This window comes from Diabrotica undecimpunctata, chromosome 5, assembly GCF_040954645.1.
Source record: "Diabrotica undecimpunctata isolate CICGRU chromosome 5, icDiaUnde3, whole genome shotgun sequence".
Lineage (NCBI taxonomy): Eukaryota > Metazoa > Arthropoda > Insecta > Coleoptera > Chrysomelidae > Diabrotica > Diabrotica undecimpunctata.
The window spans coordinates 86,648,902-86,670,188 of NC_092807.1; the positions used below are offsets into that span (position 1 = coordinate 86,648,902).

At 31.8% G+C, this 21,287-nt stretch overlaps 1 protein-coding gene across 2 annotated transcripts in view; it reads right to left on the reverse strand.

Moving 5' to 3' along the window:
- Positions 1-21,287, reverse strand: part of LOC140441434 (5-hydroxytryptamine receptor-like) — a 2,088,213-nt gene that overhangs the window by 1,321,649 nt on the left and 745,277 nt on the right. The gene's annotated exons all lie outside the window — the stretch shown is intronic.

A 21,287-nucleotide genomic window follows, 5' to 3' on the forward strand; every position in this document is an offset into this window, starting at 1 on the left:
TTTTAGTGCTTTGGTGTTGGCCTCTTATTCCATTTGTTGTAATATTAATTTGTCCTCCAATATTATTGTCGTAGATCAGAAAGCCGATACAATAATAGCGAAGTTATAAGCTATATAGAAACAAGAAAAGCGCTACCACGAGAAAAGCTGTAGTTCAGTGAAGTTTTCAGAGATTCCTGCATGGCCCAGAGCCAGACAAAGTGGGGTCTCACACAAATCGGGCTGGCAATTGCCTTGCAGCAAAGCCATCAATACAACAAGACAAGACATTTCTGGTACTTAACCTTAATGACAGTCGCTCAACTATACGTTTTTGTGTTTGTTTTGTTTTTAATTTGAGTTATGTTTGTGTTTATATTTTAAATGTTAAAGTAAATTATACAACCTTTTAAACTGATTTGACAATTTCCGCGATTGAGATTCGACTTCGAGCGTTCAACGAAGCAACACCTAATTACCTTAATCGCACCTAGTTTTTGTGGTTTTGTTTAAAAACATTGAAAGCCAAAAGTGTAGTAAAGTGTAAATTATTGACAATAATTATTTGTTGTTGATATTTTTGGTCATTAACTGTAAGTAATTTAATTTATTTAATTACATCGAGTTATTATCAATGATTTCGTATTGGTGCGAGGACCGTACTCAGGTTCCGTATATCAACAGGAACCAAGCTTCATCATCAAATGTTTTTTCACAACAAGAAATCCCCAAAAATGATACTACTGCACAAAAGTTATATTCAACAGTTTTAAATGAACCTACCAACATATTTCCTTCCAAAAAACAAGCAATTGTAGTAAATACAGTTCCAAATTCAAAAATCGAGGATTACCTGAATGCTGTAGCCCCAACTTAGCCTGTAACTTAGTTGACCCCAAAAATATACTTGCAATATCCAGAATTGTTAATGATCGTATATGCATCTACTTCACTTCGGAAAATATTGTTCAAAAATTTTTGGAAACAGACAACGGGATAATAATAGTAAACCAACATCGTATCCAAGCTAGAAAACTAATTACTCCAAACGAAAAACTAATTATTTCTAATGTATCTCCTTCTATACCACATAATGTAATAGAAAATGAACTCAAAAAGATGGGAATCTATCAAATAACACCAATAGATTTTTACGGATCGGAACATCAAATCCTAGTTTTAGACATATCATTAGTTTTCGACGTTTTACTTTTATAGCCCCTACAAATCTTGAAAATATCCCCGATTCAATACTAATTAACCATGATCAATCGAACTATCGAATATTTCTCTCACTAGAAAAACAAACGTGCTTTATTTGTAAACAAACTGATCATTTAGCATCTCGATGCCCAAATCATAATAATCAATCCACCGATGACAATACAACACACATTTCTCAATCACAATGTGACCAGACTGTTAGTTCACAACAAAATACAGCTCAAACTACAGTACATTCTCCCGTACTTACCAAACAAATCTGTAATCCACAACCTACTGAAACCATCACTTCACCTACACCAAAAAACTCTACCTCTTTCGATAACTCCCAAACAATGGAAACGGTACCGGGTAAAATAAATGAAACTAAAATAAAAACTCAAACAAAAGTACAAACACCTAAAAGAAATGCTTCTGATATAACAAATTCTCCTGAACCGGAGGGTGGAAATCCTTTTAAAGAACCCAATAAAAAACATAAAAGAACAAAAACAGACGTCCAAACCCACCATAACTTAGCTGAAGATCTTACTAACTGTACAGTTGATTTTTTCCAAAATAAGTCAAACAGTAGCTGTTTAAGCCAAGAAGAGATAATAGATTTACTTGAAAACACCCATGGAGTTGCAGATCCGCTTAGTATTGCTAAAACATACACGGAAGATATCGAAGGATTAATAGATCTCCTAAAAAAACTTCACCCAGTGCTATCACAAAGATACTTGAAAACACGATGTACAAGACTAAGGAAGAAACTTTGTAAACTACAGGATGACTATTCCTCTACTGATTGCAGTGATACACCTATTAATTAAAAATTCAAGTCCATAATTCAGTGGAATCTGAACGGGTTTTACACCCGTCTAGAAGAATTTAAATTACTAATGTCCAAATTCATACCGTCCATAATATGTCTACAAGAGACACACTTTAAACAGCAGAAATTTTACAAACTAAAAAACTACACACCATTATATTAAAAATAGACTTAAAGCAAACCAGGCTAGTGGAGGGACAGCTATTTATGTACATAACCAATATGATTCAGAAATAATTGATTTAAATACACAATTAGAGGCTACAGCAATAACTTTGAAAGGACCTCAAAAAATAAACATCTGCAATATATACATTCCTCCTGGTACTGATCCTTCAGCTTGCGAACTATTAGACCTTTTTAATCAAATTCCTCAACCACGAATTATTTTAGGTGACTTCAATTCACATCATGTTCTATGGGGATCAAATAAATCCGATAGTTTAGGGCGTAAAATCGAACAAATTATAACTAAACTTAATCTCAACTTACTTAATGATGGTAGTTTTACGAGATTTAATGTCTCTACAGGTGGTGGTTCAGCAATTGATTTAACTTTATGTGACCCAGTTTTACAACCTGGACTGTCTTGGCAAGTCACATCTCATCTACATGGAAGTGACCACTTCCCAATATTAATAACGAATAACAATACAGCTCCCTCTTCCGCTCCGTCTAATAAATGGCATCTAAAGAATGCCGACTGGTCTTTATATTCTTCTTTAATATCTCGATCCATATAAGAGCTAAGTCCTCCTAGTGATGACCGTGCAAATATTAATTCTATAGTTTCAAATTTTATTCAGCTTATAACAACAGCTGCAGAATTGTCTGTAGGTTTTATAAATTTTCCAAAAAAATATCCTCCAGTTCCTTGGTGGAACCAGGAATGTAAGATGGCAATCAGAGAGTCAAAAAGAACTTTTTACAAATTTAAAAAATTCCCCACACTCCAAAACCAACTCGAATTTAAGCAAAAGCGAGCCTACTGTAGATATATATTGAAGAAAAGTAGAAAAGAAGCATGGAAAGCGTATGTCTCGTCCTTAAATTCATCTACTCCTATTTCCGAAGTTTGGCAAATGATTAATAAAATGAATGGAAAAAAATCCTTCAATACAATCCATTATCTAGAACATAACAATCTTACTTGCTCGACGAAAGAACAGATAACTGCTATACTTGCTGATACGTATCAAAGACACTCCAGCAATAACATTATCTCTACAAATTCCATAATACACAAACAAAATTTAGAGAACACTTATATAGATTTAGAAGATCATACTAATTCTCCTCTTAACGACGAACTCTCAATGGACGAGTTACTATATTCATTAAACTGTACAAAAGATACCAGTCCTGGACCTGATAATATTAAAGTTGCCTTTTTAAAATCATTACCCGAAGAAGGTAAACAATACCTTCTAAAAATATACAATTTTATCTGGACAAAAAATGTGTTTCCTGATAGTTGACACCAGTCAATTATTATTCCAGTCCTTAAGCAGGGAAGAAGAAAATCAGACCCGGAGTCTTATCGACCGATCTCGCTAACATGTTCGATATGTAAAATTCTGGAAAAAATAGTAAGCAATAGACTACTGTGGTATCTAGAAGATAAACAACTTCTTACCCCTATTCAAAGTGGTTTCAGGAAATCAAGGTCTACTTTAGATAATCTAGTTAATATAGATTCCGAAATTCACGAAGCATTTGGATGCAATCAAGAGTGTTTAGCAGTTTTCTTTGACATAACCCATGCGTATGATACAATTTGGAGAGCCGACATATTACAAAACTTATCCAGATGGTCAATCAAAGGTAACATCCTTAAGTTTATAAAAAATTTTCTAATATTTCGTGAGTTCAAAGTTCGTGTAGATAATGTTTTTTCAGAGCCAACAACACAAATTAATGGTATCCCACAAGGATCTACACTAAGCGTAGTATTGTTCCTTATTGCGATTAATGATATCTCTAAATCCTTTAGTTCATTAGTAAAAGCACGCTTATATGCTGATGATCTCGTCATATTTTCTCGAGGGAAAAATGTTCTAACACTTACCAGATATATACAAGCCGCTATCAATCAACTAGAAAATTGGTCAGAGAGATGTGGTCTACAGATATCTCCAAACAAAACAAAAGCAATTTTCTTTAGCAAGAGCCCAAAAAACTATATTATACTACCACCTAATCTCACCTTATACTCGTTACCTATTACTTATGTTGAATCAACTACCTTCCTAGGAATGAAACTAGATCAGAGGTTAATCTGGAAAGATCATATTTTTCATCTTCGACAAACAACTCAAAATGGTCTAAATTTATTGAAAAGCATATCTCACAAGCAATGGGGAGCTGATTTCCAAACACTCATAACTGTCTACAGAACTCTAATTCGTTCTAAACTAGATTATGGCGCAGTTGCTTATAATTCAGCCAAAGCATCAATACTTAAATTACTAGACCCAATACACAATACAGGAATAAGAATAACACTGGGAGCTCATCATACTAGCCCAATTGAAAGTTTATATTGTGAATCAGGTGAACCTTCCCTTCAACTAAGAAGAAACTACCTCAGCCTTGTGTATGCTGTTAATTGTCAGCCAATCCACATATACCGACATTTAAAAACACGTTTGCTGACAGATTCACATCGACATTTAACACCTCACAAAGATTAAGTCTCCCGTTTTATATTCGGATCCAAAAATTACAAAATAGTTTAAACATACATTTTCCTGAGACATACAATGTAACTAACCTTAATCATCAACCTCCTTGGAGAATACAGCTGCCTATTTGTGATACAAGTCTTACTATCAATAACAAATATGACACACCACGTAGTATATTTAAAAAGAAAGCAGCAGAGAAATTAAACTGCTCTCATAACTCCCTCATTTTTACAGACGCGTCTAAATCCGACAATGGGGTAGGGGCTTCTTTTACAACTTTACACCAAGACTACTTCTTCTCACTTTCCCTACGATCAACCATATTTTCCGCAGAACTTCTTGCTATTTTGCAAGCAATAACATTTGTAAATAATAAAAACATACAAAACTGTTTGATAATAACTGACTCTTTAAGTGCTCTCAGCTCTATGAAACAGTTATACACAAACCATCCCATTCTATTGCTTATAAAGTCAGAACTAATGAGATGTCAAGAAAACGACCGATTTGTTAAATTTCTTTGGGTTCCGTCACACTGTGGTATAACTGGAAACGAAAAAGCTGATCAGTTGGCCAGGGAAGCAGCAGAAAATCCACAATCAACATTATTCACTAAATGCGTTCATAGCGACCTGAAGCAATATTTTAGAAACAAAATAAGCGAGGAATGGCAACTACACTGGAACAATTCTGAGACATCCATGAAAAACATTAAGCAAGAGGTAGCTGTATACAAACTCCCATTCAAGCGACCAAGTATGCATCTCTAGATTACGTATAGGCCATACGAAGTTAACACACGATTACCTTCTAAGTAAAGAACAAATTCCCATGTGCTACAGTTGTGATGTGTAACTACAGTGTACCATGTGCTAGTGGACTGCCCTTTGTACACCCTAGAACGACTTCAAGCTGGATTACCCACTTCATCCAAAGAGTGCTTAAACGGCTTCAATAATGACAAAACTATAAACTTTTTACAAAATGCAAGACTAGTTCACAAAATATAGTGTAACATTATTTACATTTATGTAATTTATTGTACCATGCTAATAACCCCTAGTGGTTGAAGCAATTTTGTAAATAAAAAAAAAATCTTTTAAACTAAATGTTATATTATGTCGAACATAGCTGCAAACCACATTGCATCCACAAACCATTGTGCTTGATGTTATTTAAAAATCACACTGCCGTTAACCTCAATCAAGTAAGATATAAATAACAAACAGTTATCAAATTGTATTTTACCATGTTCTAAATGATTGTAGCTCTGATCTGATGATGCCAATGAAAATTGGCGAAATATAATGAACTGTTGAACAGGGTAAACTTGGCTTTCAATCAGTTACATATCTACAGAGTTGTTGGACACATTCCTAAATGATATAAACAATAAAGAAGAGACAATAACATTTACCATGAAAATGGAATATATAATAGCACCCTAACTTGCCTGGATGTTTTAATCTCTAAGAACGACATTGGATATGAGACTCAGGTGTACAGAAAATCAACGCACACCAACAGATATTTAAATTACAAATCAAATCTCATTTTTAAAATATTCCAGGTCTCTGTTAGATAGGTCTTTTTAAAATCCTATCTTAAGACCCTTAAAAGACTTATAGCTCGCGGACTTGCATTAAAACTGTATCACTTAGTTTATGAGACCTAAGTTTGTGTCTACTTCCTGCATATACAAGAGGTTGGCTGGTTTTTTCATGCGAGAGGTAATCAAGTTTACCTCTAGTTACTCCGTATATATTTTAAACATTAAAGCATTTTCACATGTATAGCTTTTTTTCCGTTTTGGTTTTATCTGTTAAAACTCAGACTGTGCAGTAGTATGTCGCATCTCTAAGCACTGCCTCATCTTCTTGTTTGGTTCGCCTACGTTGTACTGAAATTATAGAAATTAATCCGATTAAAAACAAATTTAAATTATCGATACTATTCATTAAATTCATGTGCTTTACTATACTTTTTCTTTCATTTTTTCCAATTTTCTGAAAGCATATTTTCTTGTAATTACGAGGATCACCTTGTTTCTAGCTCAGCAGACGTAATTTTTTTATTGACATCATGGATTCGCTCACACTTCGTTCGTTTTTTAGACGTATTGTTACTATCTGTACAGATTTATCGTGTACAGATAGTAATACTAACCTGACCAAAATCTTCAGGAAGGTCTCTGCTTGACAATATGAGAAAAATCAAAACTCTAATTGCTACACAAAACAGGCCTAATACAACTTACGATTGTTTACAACCTTACAAAAACGTGACAACGCATAAACTAATTAATTTATCTGACCGCAGTTTAGGCAGGATTCAACACGAAATAAAAATGACGCAATCAAATGGACTTGTCAAGTGATTTCCCTAGACGGCTGACGGTTATCTGGTTCTTTCCCTGTATGTATATTTTTAATAGGTATAATCGTGGTAGTTAACAGCTAATTTCCCTATAGAGTTTATACATTTAGCAGGGACCAGTATCAGACGTTATAATTTTGTAAAACACTAAAATTAATAAATTGGCGCTTATCATGTTTTTCCCCTGGATCCTTCAACTTTAACCCTGTGCAACCTCCTACCACTTTTTCGAATAAGATGTGGGTTCAAATTTACTATTTCTGTTGGAAATAAGCCACGATTTAACTCTTACATTAAGTTTATTTTACGTTTCGATTTCCAGTTAGAAACCGTTTTCAAAATATCATAAATGATGAGGGTTTAAATGACCCATAATCTGAAAAGAGTTTTCATTACTTATACAACTATTTTTATTTATTGTTTTAAATTGATCGATTACTTACCGACAAACGATGTTTTAATATTTTTAAGTTTAAAAATCAAGTAAATAAATATACAAAGTAGAAACCAAAGAATATCAAAACGAATGCCACAATAAACTTTTTTGTCACAGTTATAGAATCTAATCACAGACCTAATTGATTTCTTTATAACTAGAAATATTTATGTTAATTATTTATGTACATATTGAGGAAGTATGAGTTATGAATTCCTATCATTATTTTATTCTTTTTTCATCGTCAGTGATACTGTTATTCAATGTCAGCCATTTCATTCACTCACTAATAGACTAACAAATTGGCGGAGTTTTCAGCTTCACTTACAAGAAACAATCAATTTGAAGGTTTTATTAAAAACGAAACATGAACTTGATAAAGAAAAAGAAACTTTTCACAATTGAATTGATCTAGAGTTAAAGGTTATAATAATTATCCTAAATAAATTAAAAAACTTATCGTGGATAAAATAAAACTCAGAGGCATCTGACAGTGTTCTAGAGCTTTATCTGATAAAACCAAACTAACTAATTTTACTGAACAGCTTAAACAAAAAATTTAAAACAATAAAAATAAATCAATTAGTAACTATTAAAGAGAACGAAAAAATTATATCACAACTGACAGAAGCTAGACAAAAAGCTATTTAGAGCAGGCTCATGAAGCTGATAACACACTCTAGTAAGAAAATGAAATTTAAGCAAACATTAATTCCAGGAAATCACCTGGGTTTGATTTAATTACTGAAGAAATCATAAAACAACTCCATAGAAAAGCCATAGTAAAGCTAATATATCTTATAATTGCCTCATTCTTGATTCTTGAGGAAGATATATTGCTAAGATATGGAAAGTAGCAGAGCTTATATGGAAAGCGACCAAATACAGTATCATTGAACAGGCCAATTTCCTTAATACATGTAATTTCTCGAAGCTATATAAGAAGCTATTCAACTATCGACTATGTCCAAAAAGTAAAGAATATAATAGAGACGTCACTAAAAGAAAAGAAAGTTTGCTGCGGTGTCTTCCTCGACGTGGCGCAAGCTTTTAGTAAAGGATGACACGAAGTATTTAAATATAAATTAAGCAGAATTTTGTCAAGTATATATATATATATATATATATATATATATATATATATATATATATATATATTAAAGTCATATATTTTAGATAGAATTTTTACGGTTAATCAAGAAGAAGCCTACTCGGAATTAAAAGAAATCAATGCCGGAGTAACACATGCATGTGTATCCAGTGTGATCGGACCAGTCCTATCATACATTTTAATACATAAGTGATATACCTGAATTATATATAAAAATTATATCACATCACATCACATCACATCACATCATAACATAATAGCCATTTGTGCAAATAATACTGCCGTGTTGGCCGTAGGTGAAAATTATGAGGAAGCAATGAGAAAACTACAAACCTTGTTAACAGAATTAAGAAATGGACTAAATGCTGGAGAATTAAATTAAATGAAATTAAGTCAGTGCACATTTATTTTACAAACAAAAAAAAACAATACAGTCCTGTTAATGTAAATAATACTCAGATATCATATGCGAATACTTAAATATTACATTAGACGCTAGGTTACGATGAAGGCCCATGTTAAAATAAAAAAAGGACAGCTTAACATCAAGTTTCAAAAAATGTACAGGTTATTTATAAGACAATCCACCCTGTCCATCTACAACAAATACTTTTGTATAAACGGATTCTAAAACTTATATTGATATATGGTATCCAGCTGTGGGGTCATGCGAGTAGAAGTAATTTTGACATCATTCAGCGATTCCAAAAGAAAGTGCTAAGAACCATTTTCAACGATTTTTGTTACTGTAGCAACAGAAATCTCCATAGAGATCTAGAAACGAATACTGTTAAAAAGACCATTAAATAGAGCAAATATACCATAAAAGCAGAGTATACTGCAAGTAATGGTATATGTTATTATTTGTGTGATACATTAACAGTCTACGGGATACTAGTGAGTTTGTCCTTAGTCTTAAGTTTTAAATAATAATTTAGGCTAAAAAAAATTACATATTAATCATATTGTTTCAGCCTGTAATGTTCTTAAGCATCTTATTGGTGTTTCTTAAATAAAAAAAGTTATAAAATCGGGTCACCTACTGTAAAAATGTTTATACCAAAAAAAAAAGAAATAAAATAATATAAATATATTTTTGGTATAATGATTGTGCCAAATCCGCAGCAATAGTTTAATACCATTCAAACAAAAATGCCTATATGCACAACAACACTTAATTGACAGGTTTTAAAATAAAAATAGTTTTTTTTCCGACCAACTAATTTCTCTAGTTGGAGAATTATCATCCATACATAATTTTATTAAGTGTACAACAATATTACACTCTATTACTGTAGAATTATTTTGTTACCTCACGTTTAATTTCAATCTGTTTCAAATAAACATTGTATATATATTCAGGGATTCTACAGTATTCACTCCCTTAACTCGCTCAACCGTTTCCATCTCTTTCTGTTGTCCCATTCTCCATCGTTTAGGCCTCTCTTACTCATGGCGTCGTCTACTTCGTTCCTTCAGGATTTTTGGGGTCGTCCTCTTTTCCTCCTTCCTATGGGGCTCTATTCGGTTATTCTCTTTATCCATCTGCTGTCGCTAGTTTTTCTTACATGTCCATACCACTTTAGTCTTTTTTGTTCTATATATGTTAGTAGGTCTTCTTCTATTTATGTTCTTTGCTTTATTTCGTCATTACTTCTCCTATCCATTCTTGTTACTCTGCAGCATCTTCGCAGGCATTCCATCTCTGTTGCTACTATCCTACTGCTGTTTTCTTATTTATGATCCAATTTTTAGCCCCATATGTCATAATACTTCGCACTAATGTTTTATAAATATGTGTTTTTGTCTTCATATTTAGGTGTCTATCCCACCGTACTGAGTTAAGTTGTCGGATTGCTGTTGTTGATTGTCCTAATCTTTGTGTAATTTTTTCCTCTGTTGTTGCCTTTTTCGTGATTATAAACCCCAAGTATTTGAATTTATCCTTTCCTTTGATTGTTACGTTGTCATCAATCTGTAGATCTACTATGTCTTCTTCAATTGTAGATAGGTACTCTGTTTTCGCGATGTTAATATCTAGGCCTTGGCATATTCTTCTTGCAGTTTGTTCATCATGTAGCTGAGGTCGTCTTGGTCTTGTGCAATCACAACTTGGTTGTCTGCAAAGCTTAAAGTATATAGGTATTCGTTCGGTACCGGTACAACTCCCATGCCTTCGCATTTTCTTTTCCATGTAGTTAAGGCTTTCTTTAAGTATATATTGAATAGGGATAGAGATGTTGAACAACCCTGCAGTAGCCCTTTTGTTATGGTGAAGTCTCCTATGATTGTTGTTCCCATTTTGATGGACACTTTATTTTCTTTATAGAGAGCTTTTGTAGCTTCTATGAGTTCCGTCTGCATTTCTAATTTGTACATTGCCTCCCATAGTTCTGACTTGGTACATATTGTATGAGCATAAAAATAAATAGGGTGGGGAACTGCATTTTTATTCTTTAGAGTTTTACTTAATTGGCCATAGTGATATGATAACTTTCATTGTTTATTAGTATAACACTATTCTGAGAAATGTTAGGTATAAGACTATTTTAAAACGACTATTCCTTAAAAGTTTCTGTCGTTTTATCTTTATAACAATCAACGTAGGAGTTTTTTTTTTATAATCTTTAAGATTTTTTAAAATCAGTTTCACAATAGAAACAATAAGTAAACTTGTTTATCTTTACAATGTCAGAGAGATGTAAGGTCCAGTGAGGAAAGCATTAGAACACAAATATTGGCTTGTTTACCGGTAGGATGCGCACATAAACAGATACGCGAATACGAATACTAAAAGCAGCATAGATCATAATAGCTGGGCGCTATTGTAGCCGTAGCTTCCACTATTGTAGGCCCTGTCAGAAACGGTTAGGCAGATCCAAATGATCATATTTCTTTAATCTTTTCTTTCGTTGGTTGTTGAGGACATTATATGCCAGGGTGTTGGGATAAACGCACAACCTGTTTTGATATTGTTCAGAAATTCTTTTGAATTGTTTAAACTGTTAGTACCTGCAGATCTCTATATAAGCCATTATTCTGGATACACTAAGGGGCACTAACAATTGTTCTTAGAGTTATAGATTGAAATCTTTGTATTTCCATAACTTTAGATTTGCTAGCTGATCACAAAGCTGCGAACCATATGACCAAACAGATTTTATTTTTACTTTGTATATCAGCAGCTAGATAGGTGTGAGTTTTTTGACAGCATCTAGTAAAGTTTTGTGTATTAAATTCCTAGTTGTAGTTTTTCGTCCATATATGTTTAGTCAATGTGAACAGTTTATCCAAATGAATAATCAGATATTTTACGTCATCCTTTTGAGGTTTACGATGTCAATCGAGGCTAACTTGTGTAGATGCACCTCTTATAAATGTAATATGTGAAGATTGTGAGGGGTTTGTTGCTGCTATTGCTGGATTACTAAGATATGTTATTCGACGCAGGAGTCTTTATTATTTATTGTAGACAGCCGGAGACCATTTGAAACCCAAAAATTTGCTGACCTATAGTGTATAAATATTTACTCTTTTTTTGCTTTGTTTTACTGGAATATATTAATATTTTAGGTAGAGTTTAATGCATGTAAACTCCTAGTTTGTCTAGGATTCAAGATTTATTTAACTACGTTTACAAATTTAACATTTGTTTGCCGCTAGTCAATTAGATGTATAAGTAAAAAAGGTAATATATAACATACACAAAATACAATAGCAGATTATACAAAATATTAAAAAATATACAAAATAAGGCATATACCAATATAGTGAGTATATTCATGTTCATGTAACTACCTTGAAGTGATCACAGTATGCACTGGCAGAGTAAAAAGCAAAGCTCAAAAGGTATCTTTTCAGACTTACTTTCAATTTTTTCATAGAAAGTTGTTTTAAATCCTTAGGTAGGACATTGTATAATATATTATAGTCAATTGAGTTTTTTTTGTGATTTACTTAAACGATACTTAACTGTTCTGATGTTATTTGCACCTCTTGTGCTATAGTTCTGTAAGTCAGAGTGTGTAATTAAAGTAGCAGAGTTTTTATGTATTTCTACATTAACGCTGTATAGTCATAATGTTGGCAAGGGCATTATCTTATATTTAATAAACAACGGTTTATAAGATTCCAAGTAGCTAACTTTTGCAATTATTCTTATTGCTTTTTTTGCAATTTAAATATTGTTAGGACATTGCAAGAGTTCTCCCACATAATAACACCATTTAAAAATGAATTAAAAAGAGGAAAGTACGTTATTTTTAAGGTATCAACACTTGTAACAAGTTTTAGTTGTCTGAGTAAAAATAAGGTACTAGAAAGTTTACCTTTGAGATGGTCAATATGGTTATACCAAGTCAATGTGTTGTCAACAGTTATGCCTAACAATTTGACATAATTTTTTTCAATACTCACATCGAAGATAGACGAAATAATAAAATTTTTAATTTTTTTATCATTTAGTTTAAGTTTATTTGCTAATAACCATGATTGAGTATTAGAATTTACATACTCAGACGGGGTTTCTAAAACGAAACGATTTCTATCAGAAAAAACAAAAGTAGTGTCATCTGCAAACAAAACTGTTTTAAATAGAGCCATGAAATTGGACAAGTCATTAACATATATTATAAATATTAAAGGGCCCAGAACTGATCCTTGTGGAACTCCATGCTTTATCTGCTTAAATTCAGAGAGACAACTTCCGTACTTAACTGCTTGGTATCTATCCTTTAGATACGATGAAATTAGTTCCAAAGGAGTACCTCTTATACCATAAAAATGTAGTTATTTAGCCAAATATCATGAGAAACACAGTCAAAGGCCTTTGAAAGATCACACAGCGTTATGGCAGAGTGAGTATGGTTCTCAAGGCCATCAACTATGGCACTCATCACATCTAAAAGTGCATGTGTTGTGGAACGATCCTTTCTAAACCCATATTGCGAACTAGTAAAAAAGTTATTTGTTTCGAACTGCGATATTAGACGCTTCTTCAGATTTTTTTCGATTATTTTACTGAATATCAAAACGATAGAAATTGGTCTATAAATTGTCGACAAGGTAACGATCGCCCTTTTTAAAAATTGGAAAAATTTTGGAATATTTAATTAAAATTGGGAATATCCCGATTGAAAAAATACTATTGAGATTTGTTAAAGGTTAAGTAATTATTTCACTATACTTTGTTTCAAGTTAAGAAAATAACATTGAGCTTATGGATATTAGTGTTGCCTAAACTCTCAGGCAAGTGTTGTTATTAGATTGTCGATATATGATTCTTTCTAATCAGAGCTGTATTCAGCACTGTGTAGTTGTAGTTAATGCATTATAAATACTTGTTTCTTTAATTGACAGATATAGGTATGTAATTATTATAGGATAATAAAAATAGTCAAATTTTATTATTGTTTAACATTATTACATATTTATAAACGCTTTAGATAAGATGTAACTAAAAAAAAAGACAAGTGCAGTAATTTTATTTTCATGTAAGTAATAGTAACAATTACATACATAAAAATTTTTCCTTGTATACAAGGTGAATCACCACTAACGGAACGGAAGATTACAGCCAAAGAGTAAAAAAATTTAAAAAATTTTAAATTATTAGTTTGTAAGTTGATAAAAGCTACATTTTAAAATTATTTTGAAATATACAGGGTGTCCCAATAAATTTTGGCGTATCAAAGTTATATTTTATCTTCTTATTCTTCTTCCTCTTTATAAGCAATCATGCTTATTCATTGGCAGATTGATATCTCTATGAAAGGTTGTCACTCCATTTCTGCTGATGTGGTTATTTCATTCTTTTTTCTATGTAGTGTCCATTCATTTATACACTATGCGTTCCATATATATATATATATATATATATATATATATATATATATATATATATATATATATATATATATATATATAATATATATCATCATCATCACTGGCTCGACAACCCTTTTGGGTCTTGGCCTGTTCCAGGATTCTTCTCCATTCTGATATGTTTCGTGCTTTTTTTCTCCAGTTTTTTATTTTTAAGGTTGTTATATTATTTTCTATTTATTCTAATCCATTCTTTATACACGTCCTATCCAACGCAGCCGCCCTATTTTATTGAATGTTATAATATCAGGATCCTGGTATATTTTGTATAGTTCAGAGTTGTATCAGCTTCGCCGTATTCCGTTTTCTTTTGTGCTCTTATATAATGTGTCGCAAGATTTTTCTTTCGAATGTGGCTAACAGCGTTTCCTCTCGTTTAGTGAGTGTATATATATATATATATATATATATATATATATATATATATATATATATATATATATATATATATATATATATATATATTGATATGATGTGGGAGAAATAAAGGTGTTTAAAGAGGGTAATTCATAAGTTATATACTAGATAATTTTGGATGTGGCAGGTATTTGGTTATTTTAGTGAGTTGGATACTAGAGAATTTGATAAAAATTGTTTATGTGAGGGCGTTTTTAATGAGTTGGCATATAATAATTGTAAAAAGTTGTATTTTAATGTTGTAAATATATATAAGTGAGCCATGTGCATAGGCAACCAACTATACATGTGAATGACAGACAGATCTACATACTCTCCAAGTGACATTTTAAATAATTAGGAATATAAAGTGGGGTTATAATAATAATGTTAGTTTAAAATGTTTAATTTATATATATTTACTGATTTAAGTGTTTATTCTGATCTGAAAAGCCTAAATGTAAACAAAATTATCAATAGAACATTAACGAATTCTCCAGAATGCAGAATTTGACCATTGTTTACGGTCGAACATTCTCGAAATAATGGTTATGTCTGTGGAACGAACATATATTTTTTTCGAGAACATCTATATAGAAGTAATAGAACAAATGGAACATGATTTATTGCCAGATGATTCTAGAACAGAAAAAAAGATATAAATACCCGGTGATTTGGATTAGAAGGGATCAGTTATGAGTTACAGTTACTATGGCCAGTTTATTATGAAAGTTAGTAGAAGATAGACTTAGTAAGTTAGTGAAGTCAATTGTTCAGAATTTTCAAGATAGTGCAGTCAGAAAAGTTTTAGTAAGAAAGTAGGTCCAGTCCATTCAGTTACAAATAGTCCAATTGTTTAATATAGTGAGTTAAATGAAGATTAAAAATTATGCATATATTTTAATGCACATTTATAAGTATACACAAATAATTATTGAAGATTAAAAAAGTAATAGTATAAATCAACTTATAATAATTGGATATTGGTATATTGAAAAGAAGAATAAATATAAATGCTGTTTTGCTGGTTTGCTTGGTGGTTTATAAATGCTGGTGAAGAAAAATATATCTTAAATTGGTAGAAGCTGATAATTGGAAAAAGTAATTTCACAAAAACAAGGATTACCGAAGTACGAAGAAATTTAGTGGTGATTAGAATCTATATAGTGGAAAACAGTTCATTTAGGCATTCAGTGAAAGAAAGGTACAAAATTTTGTTAATATAATTTAGTTAGTGTCATAACAATTTCAATTTTGAAGATAGTTTGTTTAAATTTTACATTGTTTATAGAATTTAATTAGTTTTATATGATATCAATTTAAAGATAGTTTATTTTAAATTTACATTGGCTAGGTTAGATATATATGTGTGTTTCATAATAGTTATAATAAAGATAATTTAAAAAGTACTTACAAACTAATTCTTTGAGAACCGCGATAAAAACCCTATATTATTAAAATACTCATTGCTCATCATTCAAACAAACAATACATCATAACAATATATATATATTTAAATATATATATATATATATATATATATATATATATATTTAAATATATATATATATATATATATATATATATATATATATATATATATATATATATATATATATATATATATATATATATTATCACTATTATCTAATTTTCACTTTTGCCTTTTTCCGGGCTGTTATTTACAGACTTTTCGGATTTAGCACTTTGTGTCCGCCGATTTGCACAATATCACATAATTTACTTACTGCATATTAACATCATCCTCATCTTCTCTATCATCGCTATCGCTTTCATTACTGTCACTGTCATCTCACTCGGCTAAAAATTAAATAAGTAAATAAGCAAATTATTTTAAAATGCTTTCGCTACGTTCGAACACTGTTTAATTAGTATAAGCTTTTTCTAGTAGTTACCAACACTTATGGAGGCAAAAAAACTTAAAAATAATTATAGCAAAGTCTACTATCACTGTTTAAGTATTTTTACAAAATACATTAGACTACGGTATACTTTTCGCCTAAATAAGAGATATATTATACATACATTTTTACAATTGAATATCCCGATATGATTAAATTTCAGAGCCCATGTTTCTTGTTTTTTACGTATCTCATCGATCATACTAATGCATGTAGCTGATAGTTTTGGAGTTAACTTTAACTCGCTTAAACTTTTCCATGAATACAGCGCTTGTATTTGATGTATGGACATAAATATTGGGTTATATGATATACAAGAAGTATTAATATTTTACGAGGATAAAGACGTGGGGCTTCAATGTCGAATGGTTTAAATTGTCGATAATTAAATTGAAGAATTTAAGAGATATATTATATACCCTTTGAGACATGACTATAGTAAAATTTTTGGTTTTGACACTACAAAAATGTTTGTGTAAATCTGCCGATTTAAATACGGTAAGAAGTTATAACCCTCATCAAACGAGGTAAAATTACTATAAGATAACTGCAAATGTACTACTCAAATGTAATGTTACTGTTATGATCAGCAAATTTAACCTATTTAATATTAACTCTCGGGCGAACTTGCTTTTAAAAATCACGCGACGGCACTTTATGCTGCAAACAGAAAAACGTGTACATTAAATTCAAAAGATACATATTTATGCCTAATACAAAGTTCTAAATAATCATGAACTTGAGATAGGTAAATCAAATAATTTATTTAAAAAAAATTACAAAAATAAAATATTATTTTTGAGTAATTTGTGGAGACTCAGTATGGTGTCGTGTAGCAGTCACAACTGCTAACATATAATTAATTAATATAATTTATTATTAAAATCCTAAAAACCCTCAGAATCCCGTTTATGAAACGTTTATGGGCAATAGACGAGACGATGCGCAAACTACAGGTCAAGAGGTGCTCGGCTAAAGTCAGTTTTGGCCAACAACTCACACAGAGAGGTGTATTTCTCCAAGCCTTAACCGGCATTTTTTTTTTTGTCTTAAAATCGGGTAGAAAATCTGGGATTGGATTTAATGTTTTCCCCAAACATCAAGGGAGAAATTGGAACAAATGATAAAAATCTTGATTGGAAAAAACCGGCTTCCAAATCTGCAGAAATGAATATTTAAAACCCGGCTTCCAAATCTACTGAAATAATTATTTAAAACCCAGGTGAGCAATTAAATCATTTAGTTTTATAGGCCTATCATTTTATTGATATTTTCATTGTCTTTTGAAATATTAAATGTGTAAAATCCGAGTTTTCTCATATGTATCATGTGGCCTTGAGCCTAGATCATAAATTTATCGGACACCTAATTAGTTTTTCTGTTTTTTTGTATACCTACTCGGTATAAAAACTTTCATGCCTAATTTACTAGATATTCTTTAAATGCGCAGACGCAATAAATAGACAGGATGACAGTCAGCTGATAAAATAAAATGTTTGTTTATTGTGGAAATTCGATGTAAGAGTATGTGTTGACAGTCATCTTTGGGTGCCTTGATGTTTCTCCAAATGTTATTTTTTGTAGATTTCGCCCGATTAGGATAACGTTTAATATTAGAAGTAATTTAACCAAACACCTACTTCAACCCATTGGTAACCAGGAACCGATTGTCTCCAGAACCACAGCGTTCTTCGTCATTCGTTTTTTTCGGAGTCTTAAGGGGACCTAACCAGGACAGCTGTAGTGTTGTGACAGACATTAACAACAAGTTTCTCAGGGTTAAGGTTTTTCTTGTAATTTACAACTTTGTATATGCATATACCAAGGTTGGTACTTATTACAGTTTTTGTATCAGCTATAAAAAGTTAGGTAAATAGTTATTAATTAATTAAACTAGATTCATTGATAGGGAAGGGGTTCATGATTTTTGTATAGCGGGTTTTAAAAGGGAAGGGAAGAAATTTATGTATCAGGTTTTTTAAAAATTATATATATATGGACTTAGATTATACATTTACTAATACACATTTTTGTTTGGCCCAGTAGTGGGGGTCCTTCATTTTGTCGTGGCTTTTTGGTCCTCGCATACCGTAGCCCCACTACTGTAATTATATTTTCTATATATAGATATAGGTGAGTTTTGTTAGTTGTTAATATTATAAATATATTTGTTACAAGTAGTTTTGCTTTTATTTCAGTTCCTGCTTACAGTTATAATATAGCAGAACAAGGTCAATAGTGTCTTTTCGGTTTTTAAACATTACTACAGGGTATTAAATCAATAGTACTTTATTCCTTGTTGTTCATAACTTTATTTATTTTTTTCGTTAATTTCCTTCAGAAATTAGCTGGCGCCCATTTCAGTATTTTCCTAGGAATCTCCGTATATTCTCTTATCTTACCCCTTTTATAGTTCCAGATTCTCCGGTGCATTATTATATTGTATTCTTTTGGATAAAAAGATCTCTTTTCCCCTTATCTCAAAGCCAAATTCTAGTGTAGTGAGGCTAGCCCGAATTCGTGCTTGAGGTTTTGTGTCTCTGTGTTCTTTTGAGCTAAGCCATTCTTTTTATTATAACTTCTTTGCTAGTTCTTCTCTAATTTATCATCTCCTTCTCCATATACCACCCCCTAAACTTTAGTTAGGTTTCAATTGGCTAGACCCAAACGTGGGGCCTCTTTTTTTTGCACGTACTTTTGGCTTTATATCTTTGGTTTTTTTTCTCCCACTTTAATTTCTGGTTGTGTACCTTTGGTGTTGTATTTTAATTTTCAGCCGTGTTCTTTAACTCTTGGTTTCCTAACTGCAACATTGGTTTTTGTATTTCAATATTTAGTTTATCTACATTATCTATTAAATATACCCGTAGTACCCTTGTTTTGCTATATTGTGGGTAGACTGAATAAATTGCTTTATTTTTTTTTGATTAACTAAATATCCATATTGGATTAATAATAAATAACATAAGTATATATTAAAAAGGGAAAATTATTTAAATATTTTAAATTTAACTATCTTAACACTATAAAAGTCCGGAGTAGCACCAAAGTAATTCACCACTGTCTGGAAGTAACATTTTTTGAAATTTCTAGGTTTCTCAGGGATTGTAGCCGTACCTTGCATCTGAGTTCACGACTGGATAAACAAGCAAACATTACTGGTAAAATAATTCAATTATAATAATAACCTGGAAACATAGAGTAAGTTAGACTTTATCTATTTTATCATAGTTCTCATATATTTTCTGGTATATTTCCCAGTTGTATAAAATGTCTGCTTTCAAGGTAGAGCATCTGTTAGGTCCAGAATTAGAGTACGAGTTGAGAGTCCGTCACTTAAACGATCCATCTTTGACAACGGTGGAAAGGAAAAGGGTAGTGTTGCGTGGTGCATTGAAGCAAGCTGCAGCAAATCGGAGTTATGCTGTTCTGTCAGCTTCCCATCTTAATTTTAAGGACGAGATTGCTGAAATAGAGGTTACACTTGCAGATCTGGTGGTCAAAATTGATTCTTTTGTTGGTTCTCCTAGTGATACTGCCTATGCTCGCTATACTTCTCGCTTAGGTCATGTTGCAGCTAGAGTCCATCTGTTAGAAGCTACAACAGAGGAAGAGGAGGAAGTGAAGAGGTCTCTTAATTTCAGGGTTCTGATTCTGGAAGGTGAACTTGATTGTAAAGTGATTCCACAGGCACATTCTACTCCTCATAATGCTAGTGTTTTAGTAAATTCATTTCCCTTTGTTAAGTCTGCTCCTATTCATAAATGGGGTGTCCATTTTTCAGGTCAAGATACTGAAAATGTTGTTAGTTTCTTAGAGAAGGTAGAATATCTGCGTATAGCGCGTGGTAACAGCGAGGAAGAGTGTTACTCTTCTGCTGCCGATTTATTTAAGGATTCAGCCTTCACTTGGTATCTCAATAACCGAGGTAGTTTTGCTTCATGGCAAGAGTTAGTTGCCAAACTTAGGTCAGATTTTCTTCCATATAACTATGAGGACAATCTTCTTGATGAAATTAAGTCTCGAAAACAAGCTCCGCAGGAGAAGGTAACTATATTTGTAAATGAGATTGTTAGTTTGTGTAAACGGTTGGAGACTCCTGTCTGAGTCACATATCATAAGGATCATTAGAAAAAATTTGTGGCCATCGTATCATTCTAGTCTGGCACTTACAGATATTTCTTTAATTGCTGACTTAACGGAAAAGTGTAAGAAGTTAGAGAAAGTTTTGTCATGGTCTTCTGACAACGTGTCTAGAGTCCCTATTCATCAGAATTTCAGAAATAATGACTCATCTTATTCTGATAGGCCCAATTATTCACGGTCTAGTAATAGTAGAAATTTCAGAAATAATGACTCATCCTATTCTGGTAGGCCTAACTATTCTCGGTCTGGTAATGTCTCTTCTTTTAATTCGAAGCTTACCTGTTGGAATTGTTGTCAGCCAGGACATGGG